We start from the raw sequence: 13,719 nt of genomic DNA on the forward strand, positions 1-13,719 counted from the left end.
AATATCATCTCCACCAAACAGGACAAGCTTGCATCTGTTATAGTTCTGGAGAAAAATGTGTTCATTTCATGTATGCGCGAAATGCCTTAAAAATGGCTTTAAAATGGATTTGGAGCATGGAGACGATTATCTCGGGATTGTAAGATAACCAAACAAAACTTTTAGTGGATTTCTACTTATTTTATTAAATATCATCTCCACCAAACAGGACAAGCTTGCATGTGTTATAGTTTTGGAGAAAAATGTGTTCATTTCATGTATGCGCAAAATGCCTTAAAAATGGCTTTAAAATGGATTTGGAGCATGGAGACAATTATCTCAGGATGGCAATATAAACAAACGAAACTTTTAGTAGATTTCTACTTATTTTATTAAATATTATCTCCACCAAACAGGACAAGCTTGCATCTGTTATAGTTTTGGAGAAAAATGTGTTCATTTCATGTATGCGCGAAATGCCTTAAAAATGGCTTTAAAATGGATTTGGAGCATGGAGACGATTATCTCGGGATTGCAAGATAACCAAACAAAACTTTTAGTGGATTTCTACTTATTTTATTAAATATCATCTCCACCAAACAGGACAAGCTTGCATCTGTTATAGTTTTGGAGAAAAATGTGTTCATTTCATGTATGCGCGAAATGCCTTAAAAATGGCTTTAAAATGGATTTGGAGCATGGAGACGATTATCTCGGGATTGCAAGATAACCAAACAAAACTTTTAGTGGATTTCTACTTATTTTATTAAATATCATCTCCACCAAACAGGACAAGCTTGCATCTGTTATAGTTTTGGAGAAAAATGTGTTCATTTCATGTAAGCGCGAAATGCCTTAAAAATGGCTTTAAAATGGATTTGGAGCATGGAGACGATTATCTCGGGATTGCAAGATAACCAAACAAAACTTTTAGTGGATTTCTACTTATTTTATTAAATATCATCTCCACCAAACAGGACAAGCTTGCATGTGTTATAGTTTTGGAGAAAAATGTGTTAATTTCATGTATGCGCAAAATGCCTTTGAAATGGCTTTAAAATGGATTTGGAGCATGGAGACGATTATCTCGGGATTGCAAGATAACCAAACAAAACTTTAAGTGGATTTCTACTTATTTTATTAAATATCATCTCCACCAAACAGGACAAGCTTGCATCTGTTATAGTTTTGGAGAAAAATGTGTTCATTTCATGTATGCGCGAAATGCCTTAAAAATGGCTTTAAAATGGATTTGGAGCATGGAGACGATTATCTCGGGATTGCAAGATAACCAAACAAAACTTTTAGTGGATTTCTACTTATTTATTAAATATCATCTCCACCAAACAGGACAAGCTTGCATCTGTTATAGTTTTGGAGAAAAATGTGTTCATTTCATGTATGCGCGAAATGCCTTAAAAATGGCTTTAAAATGGATTTGGAGCATGGAGACGATTATCTCGGGATTGCAAGATAACCAAACAAAACTTTTAGTGGATTTCTACTTATTTTATTAAATATCATCTCCACCAAACAGGACAAGCTTGCATCTGTTATAGTTTTGGAGAAAAATGTGTTCATTTCATGTATGCGCGAAATGCCTTAAAATGGCTTTAAAATGGATTTGGAGCATGGAGACGATTATCTCGGGATTGCAAGATAACCAAACAAAACTTTTAGTGGATTTCTACTTATTTTATTAAATATCATCTCCACCAAACAGGACAAGCTTGCATCTGTTATAGTTTTGGAGAAAAATGTGTTCATTTCATGTATGCGCGAAATGCCTTAAAAATGGCTTTAAAATGGATTTGGAGCATGGAGACGATTATCTCGGGATTGCAAGATAACCAAACAAAACTTTTAGTGGATTTCTACTTATTTTATTAAATATCATCTCCACCAAACAGGACAAGCTTGCATCTGTTATAGTTTTGGAGAAAAATGTGTTCATTTCATGTATGCGCGAAATGCCTTAAGAATGGCTTTAAAATGGATTTGGAGCATGGAGACGATTATCTCGGGATTGCAATATAACCAAACAAAACTTTTAGTGGATTTCTACTTATTTTATTAAATATCATCTCCACCAAACAGGACAAGCTTGCATCTGTTATAGTTTTGGAGAAATATGTGTTCATTTCATGTATGCGCGAAATGCCTTAAAAATGGCTTTAAAATGGATTTGGAGCATGGAGACGATTATCTCGGGATTGCAAGATAACCAAACAAAACTTTTAGTGGATTTCTACTTATTTTATTAAATATCATCTCCACCAAACAGGACAAGCTTGCATCTGTTATAGTTTTGGAGAAAAATGTGTTCATTTCATGTATGCGCGAAATGCCTTAAAAATGGCTTTAAAATGGATTTGGAGCATGGAGACGATTATCTCGGGATTGCAAGATAACCAAACAAAACTTTTAGTGGATTTCTACTTATTTTATTAAATATCATCTCCACCAAACAGGACAAGCTTGCATCTGTTATAGTTTTGGAGAAAAATGTGTTCATTTCATGTATGCGCGAAATGCCTTAAAAATGGCTTTAAAATGGATTTGGAGCATGGAGACGATTATCTCGGGATTGCAATATAACCAAACAAAACTTTTAGTGGATTTCTACTTATTTTATTAAATATCATCTCCACCAAACAGGACAAGCTTGCATCTGTTATAGTTTTGGAGAAAAATGTGTTCATTTCATGTATGCGCGAAATGCCTTAAAAATGGCTTTAAAATGGATTTGGAGCATGGAGACGATTATCTCGGGATTGCAAGATAACCAAACAAAACTTTTAGTGGATTTCTACTTATTTTATTAAATATCATCTCCACCAAACAGGACAAGCTTGCATCTGTTATAGTTTTGGAGAAAAATGTGTTCATTTCATGTATGCGCGAAATGCCTTAAAAATGGCTTTAAAATGGATTTGGAGCATGGAGACGATTATCTCGGGATTGCAAGATAACCAAACAAAACTTTTAGTGGATTTCTACTTATTTTATTAAATATCATCTCCACCAAACAGGACAAGCTTGCATCTGTTATAGTTTTGGAGAAAAATGTGTTCATTTCATGTATGCGCGAAATGCCTTAAAAATGGCTTTAAAATGGATTTGGAGCATGGAGACGATTATCTCGGGATTGCAAGATAACCAAACAAAACTTTTAGTGGATTTCTACTTATTTTATTAAATATCATCTCCACCAAACAGGACAAGCTTGCATCTGTTATAGTTTTGGAGAAAAATGTGTTCATTTCATGTATGCACGAAATGCCTTAAAAATGGCTTTAAAATGGATTTGGAGCATGGAGACGATTATCTCGGGATTGCAAGATAACCAAACAAAACGTTTAGTGGATTTCTACTTATTTTATTAAATATCATCTCCACCAAACAGGACAAGCTTGCATCTGTTATAGTTTTGGAGAAAAATGTGTTCATTTCATGTATGCGCGAAATGCCTTAAAAATGGCTTTAAAATGGATTTGGAGCATGGAGACGATTATCTCGGGATTGCAAGATAACCAAACAAAACTTTTAGTGGATTTCTACTTATTTTATTAAATATCATCTCCACCAAACAGGACAAGCTTGCATCTGTTATAGTTTTGGAGAAAAATGTGTTCATTTCATGTATGCGCGAAATGCCTTAAAAATGGCTTTAAAATGGATTTGGAGCATGGAGACGATTATCTCGGGATTGCAAGATAACCAAACAAAACTTTGAGTGGATTTCTACTTATTTTATTAAATATCATCTCCACCAAACAGGACAAGCTTGCATGTGTTATAGTTTTGGAGAAAAATGTGTTAATTTCATGTATGCGCAAAATGCCTTTGAAATGGCTTTAAAATGGATTTGGAGCATGGAGACGATTATCTCGGGATTGCAAGATAACCAAACAAAACTTTTAGTGGATTTCTACTTATTTTATTAAATATCATCTCCACCAAACAGGACAAGCTTGCATCTGTTATAGTTTTGGAGAAAAATGTGTTCATTTCATGTATGCGCGAAATGCCTTAAAAATGGCTTTAAAATGGATTTGGAGCATGGAGACGATTATCTCGGGATTGCAAGATAACCAAACAAAACTTTTAGTGGATTTCTACTTATTTTATTAAATATCATCTCCACCAAACAGGACAAGCTTGCATCTGTTATAGTTTTGGAGAAAAATGTGTTCATTTCATGTATGCGCGAAATGCCTTAAAAATGGCTTTAAAATGGATTTGGAGCATGGAGACGATTATCTCGGGATTGCAAGATAACCAAACAAAACTTTTAGCGGATTTCTACTTATTTTATTAAATATCATCTCCACCAAACAGGACAAGCTTGCATCTGTTATAGTTTTGGAGAAAAATGTGTTCATTTCATGTATGCGCGAAATGCCTTAAAAATGGCTTTGAAATGGATTTGGAGCATGGAGACGATTATCTCGGGATTGCAAGATAACCAAACAAAACTTTTAGTGGATTTCTACTTATTTTATTAAATATCATCTCCACCAAACAGGACAAGCTTGCATCTGTTATAGTTTTGGAGAAAAATGTGTTCATTTCATGTATGCGCGAAATGCCTTAAAAATGGCTTTAAAATGGATTTGGAGCATGGAGACGATTATCTCGGGATTGCAAGATAACCAAACAAAACTTTTAGTGGATTTCTACTTATTTTATTAAATATCATCTCCACCAAACAGGACAAGCTTGCATCTGTTATAGTTTTGGAGAAAAATGTGTTCATTTCATGTATGCGCAAAATGCCTTAAAAATGGCTTTAAAATGGATTTGGAGCATGGAGACGATTATCTCAGGATGGCAATATAAACAAACGAAACTTTTAGTAGATTTCTACTTATTTTATTAAATATTATCTCCACCAAACAGGACAAGCTTGCATCTGTTATAGTTTTGGAGAAAAATGTGTTCATTTCATGTATGCGCGAAATGCCTTAAAAATGGCTTTAAAATGGATTTGGAGCATGGAGACGATTATCGGGATTGCAAGATAACCAAACAAAACTTTTAGTGGATTTCTACTTATTTTATTAAATATCATCTCCACCAAACAGGACAAGCTTGCATCTGTTATAGTTTTGGAGAAAAATGTGTTCATTTCATGTATGCGCGAAATGCCTTAAAAATGGCTTTAAAATGGATTTGGAGCATGGAGACGATTATCTCGGGATTGCAAGATAACCAAACAAAACTTTTAGTGGATTTCTACTTATTTTATTAAATATCATCTCCACCAAACAGGACAAGCTTGCATCTGTTATAGTTTTGGAGAAAAATGTGTTCATTTCATGTATGCGCGAAATGCCTTAAAAATGGCTTTAAAATGGATTTGGAGCATGGAGACGATTATCTCTGGATTGCAAGATAACCAAACAAAACTTTTAGTGGATTTCTACTTATTTTATTAAATATCATCTCCACCAAACAGGACAAGCTTGCATCTGTTATAGTTTTGGAGAAAAATGTGTTCATTTCATGTATGCGCGAAATGCCTTAAAAATGGCTTTAAAATGGATTTGGAGCATGGAGACGATTATCTCGGGATTGCAAGATAACCAAACAAAACTTTTAGTGGATTTCTACTTATTTTATTAAATATCATCTCCACCAAACAGGACAAGCTTGCATGTGTTATAGTTTTGGAGAAAAATGTGTTCATTTCATGTATGCGCAAAATGCCTTTGAAATGGCTTTAAAATGGATTTGGAGCATGGAGACGATTATCTCAGGATGGCAATATAAACAAACGAAACTTTTAGTGGATTTCTACTTATTTTATTAAATATTATCTCCACCAAACAGGACAAGCTTGCATCTGTTATAGTTTTGGAGAAAAATGTGTTCATTTCATGTATGCGCGAAATGCCTTAAAAATGGCTTTAAAATGGATTTGGAGCATGGAGACGATTATCTCGGGATTGCAATATAACCAAACAAAACTTTTAGTGGATTTCTACTTATTTTATTAAATATCATCTCCACCAAACAGGACAAGCTTGCATCTGTTATAGTTTTGGAGAAAAATGTGTTCATTTCATGTATGCGCGAAATGCCTTAAAAATGGCTTTAAAATGGATTTGGAGCATGGAGACGATTATCTCGGGATTGCAAGATAACCAAACAAAACTTTTAGTGGATTTCTACTTATTTTATTAAATATCATCTCCACCAAACAGGACAAGCTTGCATCTGTTATAGTTTTGGAGAAAAATGTGTTCATTTCATGTATGCGCGAAATGCCTTAAAAATGGCTTTAAAATGGATTTGGAGCATGGAGACGATTATCTCGGGATTGCAAGATAACCAAACAAAACTTTTAGTGGATTTCTACTTATTTTATTAAATATCATCTCCACCAAACAGGACAAGCTTGCATCTGTTATAGTTTTGGAGAAAAATGTGTTCATTTCATGTATGCGCAAAATGCCTTAAAAATGGCTTTAAAATGGATTTGGAGCATGGAGACGATTATCTCAGGATGGCAATATAAACAAACGAAACTTTTAGTAGATTTCTACTTATTTTATTAAATATTATCTCCACCAAACAGGACAAGCTTGCATCTGTTATAGTTTTGGAGAAAAATGTGTTCATTTCATGTATGCGCGAAATGCCTTAAAAATGGCTTTAAAATGGATTTGGAGCATGGAGACGATTATCTCGGGATTGCAAGATAACCAAACAAAACTTTTAGTGGATTTCTACTTATTTTATTAAATATCATCTCCACCAAACAGGACAAGCTTGCATCTGTTATAGTTTTGGAGAAAAATGTGTTCATTTCATGTATGCGCGAAATGCCTTAAAAATGGCTTTAAAATGGATTTGGAGCATGGAGACGATTATCTCGGGATTGCAAGATAACCAAACAAAACGTTTAGTGGATTTCTACTTATTTTATTAAATATCATCTCCACCAAACAGGACAAGCTTGCATCTGTTATAGTTTTGGAGATAAATGTGTTCATTTCATGTATGCGCGAAATGCCTTAAAAATGGCTTTAAAATGGATTTGGAGCATGGAGACGATTATCTCTGGATTGCAAGATAACCAAACAAAACTTTTAGTGGATTTCTACTTATTTTATTAAATATCATCTCCACCAAACAGGACAAGCTTGCATCTGTTAAAGTTTTGGAGAAAAATGTGTTCATTTCATGTATGCGCGAAATGCCTTAAAAATGGCTTTAAAATGGATTTGGAGCATGGAGACGATTATCTCGGGATTGCAAGATAACCAAACAAAACTTTTAGTGGATTTCTACTTATTTTATTAAATATCATCTCCACCAAACAGGACAAGCTTGCATCTGTTATAGTTTTGGAGAAAAATGTGTTCATTTCATGTATGCGCGAAATGCCTTAAAAATGGCTTTAAAATGGATTTGGAGCATGGAGACGATTATCTCGGGATTGCAAGATAACCAAACAAAACTTTTAGTGGATTTCTACTTATTTTATTAAATATCATCTCCACCAAACAGGACAAGCTTGCATCTGTTATAGTTTTGGAGAAAAATGTGTTCATTTCATGTATGCGCGAAATGCCTTAAAAATGGCTTTAAAATGGATTTGGAGCATGGAGACGATTATCTCGGGATTGCAAGATAACCAAACAAAACTTTTAGTGGATTTCTACTTATTTTATTAAATATCATCTCCACCAAACAGGACAAGCTTGCATGTGTTATAGTTTTGGAGAAAAATGTGTTCATTTCATGTATGCGCAAAATGCCTTAAAAATGGCTTTAAAATGGATTTGGAGCATGGAGACGATTATCTCGGGATTGCAAGATAACCAAACAAAACTTTTAGTGGATTTCTACTTATTTTATTAAATATCATCTCCACCAAACAGGACAAGCTTGCATCTGTTATAGTTTTGGAGAAAAATGTGTTCATTTCATGTATGCGCGAAATGCCTTAAAAATGGCTTTAAAATGGATTTGGAGCATGGAGACGATTATCTCGGGATTGCAAGATAACCAAACAAAACTTTTAGTGGATTTCTACTTATTTTATTAAATATCATCTCCACCAAACAGGACAAGCTTGCATCTGTTATAGTTTTGGAGAAAAATGTGTTCATTTCATGTATGCGCGAAATGCCTTAAAAATGGCTTTAAAATGGATTTGGAGCATGGAGACGATTATCTCAGGATTGCAAGATAACCAAACAAAACTTTTAGTGGATTTCTACTTATTTTATTAAATATCATCTCCACCAAACAGGACAAGCTTGCATCTGTTAAAGTTTTGGAGAAAAATGTGTTCATTTCATGTATGCGCGAAATGCCTTAAAAATGGCTTTAAAATGGATTTGGAGCATGGAGACGATTATCTCGGGATTGCAAGATAACCAAACAAAACTTTTAGTGGATTTCTACTTATTTTATTAAATATCATCTCCACCAAACAGGACAAGCTTGCATCTGTTATAGTTTTGGAGAAAAATGTGTTCATTTCATGCATGCGCGAAATGCCTTAAAAATGGCTTTAAAATGGATTTGGAGCATGGAGACGATTATCTCGGGATTGCAAGATAACCAAACAAAACTTTTAGTGGATTTCTACTTATTTTATTAAATATCATCTCCACCAAACAGGACAAGCTTGCATCTGTTATAGTTTTGGAGAAAAATGTGTTCATTTCATGTATGCGCGAAATGCCTTAAAAATGGCTTTAAAATGGATTTGGAGCATGGAGACGATTATCTCGGGATTGCAAGATAACCAAACAAAACTTTTAGTGGATTTCTACTTATTTTATTAAATATCATCTCCACCAAACAGGACAAGCTTGCATCTGTTATAGTTTTGGAGAAAAATGTGTTCATTTCATGTATGCGCGAAATGCCTTAAAAATGGCTTTAAAATGGATTTGGAGCATGGAGACGATTATCTCGGGATTGCAAGATAACCAAACAAAACTTTTAGTGGATTTCTACTTATTTTATTAAATATCATCTCCACCAAACAGGACAAGCTTGCATCTGTTATAGTTTTGGAGAAAAATGTGTTCATTTCATGTATGCGCGAAATGCCTTAAAAATGGCTTTAAAATGGATTTGGAGCATGGAGACGATTATCTCGGGATTGCAAGATAACCAAACAAAACTTTTAGTGGATTTCTACTTATTTTATTAAATATCATCTCCACCAAACAGGACAAGCTTGCATGTGTTATAGTTTTGGAGAAAAATGTGTTCATTTCATGTATGCGCGAAATGCCTTAAAAATGGCTTTAAAATGGATTTGGAGCATGGAGACGATTATCTCGGGATTGCAAGATAACCAAACAAAACTTTTAGTGGATTTCTACTTATTTTATTAAATATCATCTCCACCAAACAGGACAAGCTTGCATCTGTTATAGTTTTGGAGAAAAATGTGTTCATTTCATGTATGCGCGAAATGCCTTAAAAATGGCTTTAAAATGGATTTGGAGCATGGAGACGATTATCTCGGGATTGCAATATAACCAAACAAAACTTTTAGTGGATTTCTACTTATTTTATTAAATATCATCTCCACCAAACAGGACAAGCTTGCATCTGTTATAGTTTTGGAGAAAAATGTGTTCATTTCATGTATGCGCGAAATGCCTTAAAAATGGCTTTAAAATGGATTTGGAGCATGGAGACGATTATCTCGGGATTGCAAGATAACCAAACAAAACTTTTAGTGGATTTCTACTTATTTTATTAAATATCATCTCCACCAAACAGGACAAGCTTGCATCTGTTATAGTTTTGGAGAAAAATGTGTTCATTTCATGTATGCGCGAAATGCCTTAAAAATGGCTTTAAAATGGATTTGGAGCATGGAGACGATTATCTCGGGATTGCAAGATAACCAAACAAACCTTTTAGTGGATTTCTACTTATTTTATTAAATATCATCTCCACCAAACAGGACAAGCTTGCATGTGTTATAGTTTTGGAGAAAAATGTGTTCATTTCATGTATGCGCAAAATGCCTTAAAAATGGCTTTAAAATGGATTTGGAGCATGGAGACGATTATCTCGGGATTGCAAGATAACCAAACAAAACTTTTAGTGGATTTCTACTTATTTTATTAAATATCATCTCCACCAAACAGGACAAGCTTGCATCTGTTATAGTTTTGGAGAAAAATGTGTTCATTTCATGTATGCGCGAAATGCCTTAAAAATGGCTTTAAAATGGATTTGGAGCATGGAGACGATTATCTCGGGATTGCAAGATAACCAAACAAAACTTTTAGTGGATTTCTACTTATTTTATTAAATATCATCTCCACCAAACAGGACAAGCTTGCATCTGTTATAGTTTTGGAGAAAAATGTGTTCATTTCATGTATGCGCGAAATGCCTTAAAAATGGCTTTAAAATGGATTTGGAGCATGGAGACGATTATCTCGGGATTGCAAGATAACCAAACAAAACTTTTAGTGGATTTCTACTTATTTTATTAAATATCATCTCCACCAAACAGGACAAGCTTGCATCTGTTAAAGTTTTGGAGAAAAATGTGTTCATTTCATGTATGCGCGAAATGCCTTAAAAATGGCTTTAAAATGGATTTGGAGCATGGAGACGATTATCTCGGGATTGCAAGATAACCAAACAAAACTTTTAGTGGATTTCTACTTATTTTATTAAATATCATCTCCACCAAACAGGACAAGCTTGCATCTGTTATAGTTTTGGAGAAAAATGTGTTCATTTCATGTATGCGCGAAATGCCTTAAAAATGGCTTTAAAATGGATTTGGAGCATGGAGACGATTATCTCGGGATTGCAAGATAACCAAACAAAACTTTTAGTGGATTTCTACTTATTTTATTAAATATCATCTCCACCAAACAGGACAAGCTTGCATCTGTTATAGTTTTGGAGAAAAATGTGTTCATTTCATGTATGCGCGAAATGCCTTAAAAATGGCTTTAAAATGGATTTGGAGCATGGAGACGATTATCTCGGGATTGCAAGATAACCAAACAAAACTTTTAGTGGATTTCTACTTATTTATTAAATATCATCTCCACCAAACAGGACAATCTTGCATCTGTTATAGTTTTGGAGAAAAATGTGTTCATTTCATGTATGCGCGAAATGCCTTAAAAATGGCTTTAAAATGGATTTGGAGCATGGAGACGATTATCTCGGGATTGCAATATAACCAAACAAAACTTTTAGTGGATTTCTACTTATTTTATTAAATATCATCTCCACCAAACAGGACAAGCTTGCATCTGTTATAGTTTTGGAGAAAAATGTGTTCATTTCATGTATGCGCGAAATGCCTTAAAAATGGCTTTAAAATGGATTTGGAGCATGGAGACGATTATCTCGGGATTGCAAGATAACCAAACAAAACTTTTAGTGGATTTCTACTTATTTATTAATATCATCTCCACCAAACAGGACAAGCTTGCATCTGTTATAGTTTTGGAGAAAAATGTGTTCATTTCATGTATGCGCGAAATGCCTTAAAAATGGCTTTAAAATGGATTTGGAGCATGGAGACGATTATCTCAGGATGGCAATATAAACAAACGAAACTTTTAGTAGATTTCTACTTATTTTATTAAATATTATCTCCACCAAACAGGACAAGCTTGCATCTGTTATAGTTTTGGAGAAAAATGTGTTCATTTCATGTATGAGCGAAATGCCTTAAAAATGGCTTTAAAATGGATTTGGAGCATGGAGACGATTATCTCGGGATTGCAAGATAACCAAACAAAACTTTTAGTGGATTTCTACTTATTTTATTAAATATCATCTCCACCAAACAGGACAAGCTTGCATCTGTTATAGTTTTGGAGAAAAAATGTGTTCATTTCATGTATGCGCGAAATGCCTTAAAAATGCTTTAAAATGGATTTGGAGCATGGAGACGATTATCTCGGGATTGCAAGATAACCAAACAAAACTTTTAGTGGATTTCTACTTATTTATTAAATATCATCTCCACCAAACAGGACAAGCTTGCATCTGTTATAGTTTTGGAGAAAAATGTGTTCATTTCATGTATGCGCGAAATGCCTTAAAAATTGCTTTAAAATGGATTTGGAGCATGGAGACGATTATCTCGGGATTGCAAGATAACCAAACAAAACTTTTAGTGGATTTCTACTTATTTTATTAAATATCATCTCCACCAAACAGGACAAGCTTGCATGTGTTATAGTTTTGGAGAAAAATGTGTTCATTTCATGTATGCGCAAAATGCCTTTGAAATGGCTTTAAAATGGATTTGGAGCATGGAGACGATTATCTCAGGATGGCAATATAAACAAACGAAACTTTTAGTAGATTTCTACTTATTTTATTAAATATTATCTCCACCAAACAGGACAAGCTTGCATCTGTTATAGTTTTGGAGAAAAATGTGTTCATTTCATGTATGCGCGAAATGCCTTAAAAATGGCTTTAAAATGGATTTGGAGCATGGAGACGATTATCTCGGGATTGCAAGATAACCAAACAAAACTTTTAGTGGATTTCTACTTATTTTATTAAATATCATCTCCACCAAACAGGACAAGCTTGCATCTGTTATAGTTTTGGAGAAAAATGTGTTCATTTCATGTATGCGCGAAATGCCTTAAAAATGGCTTTAAAATGGATTTGGAGCATGGAGACGATTATCTCGGGATTGCAAGATAACCAAACAAAACTTTTAGTGGATTTCTACTTATTTTATTAAATATCATCTCCACCAAACAGGACAAGCTTGCATCTGTTATAGTTTTGGAGAAAAATGTGTTAATTTCATGTATGCGCGAAATGCCTTAAAAATGGCTTTAAAATGGATTTGGAGCATGGAGACGATTATCTCGGGATTGCAAGATAACCAAACAAAACTTTTAGTGGATTTCTACTTATTTTATTAAATATCATCTCCACCAAACAGGACAAGCTTGCATCTGTTATAGTTTTGGAGAAAAATGTGTTCATTTCATGTATGCGCGAAATGCCTTAAAAATGGCTTTAAAAATGGATTTGGAGCATGGAGACGATTATCTCGGGATTGCAAGATAACCAAACAAAACTTTTAGTGGATTTCTACTTATTTTATTAAATATCATCTCCACCAAACAGGACAAGCTTGCATCTGTTATAGTTTTGGAGAAAAATGTGTTCATTTCATGTATGCGCGAAATGCCTTAAAAATGGCTTTAAAATGGATTTGGAGCATGGAGACGATTATCTCGGGATTGCAAGATAACCAAACAAAACTTTTAGTGGATTTCTACTTATTTTATAAATATCATCTCCACCAAACAGGACAAGCTTGCATCTGTTATAGTTTTTGGAGAAAAATGTGTTCATTTCATGTATGCGCGAAATGCCTTAAAAATGGCTTTAAAATGGATTTGGAGCATGGAGACGATTATCTCGGGATTGCAAGATAACCAAACAAAACGTTTAGTGGATTTCTACTTATTTTATTAAATATCATCTCCACCAAACAGGACAAGCTTGCATCTGTTATAGTTTTGGAGAAAAATGTGTTCATTTCATGTATGCGCGAAATGCCTTAAAAATGGCTTTAAAATGGATTTGGAGCATGGAGACGATTATCTCGGGATTGCAAGATAACCAAACAAAACTTTATAGTGGATTTCTACTTATTTTATTAAATATCATCTCCACCAAACAGGACAAGCTTGCATCTGTTATAGTTTTGGAGAAAAATGTGTTCATTTCATGTAT

Source organism: Anomaloglossus baeobatrachus, unplaced genomic scaffold, assembly GCF_048569485.1.
Source record: "Anomaloglossus baeobatrachus isolate aAnoBae1 unplaced genomic scaffold, aAnoBae1.hap1 Scaffold_316, whole genome shotgun sequence".
Taxonomy (NCBI): Eukaryota; Metazoa; Chordata; class Amphibia; order Anura; family Aromobatidae; genus Anomaloglossus; species Anomaloglossus baeobatrachus.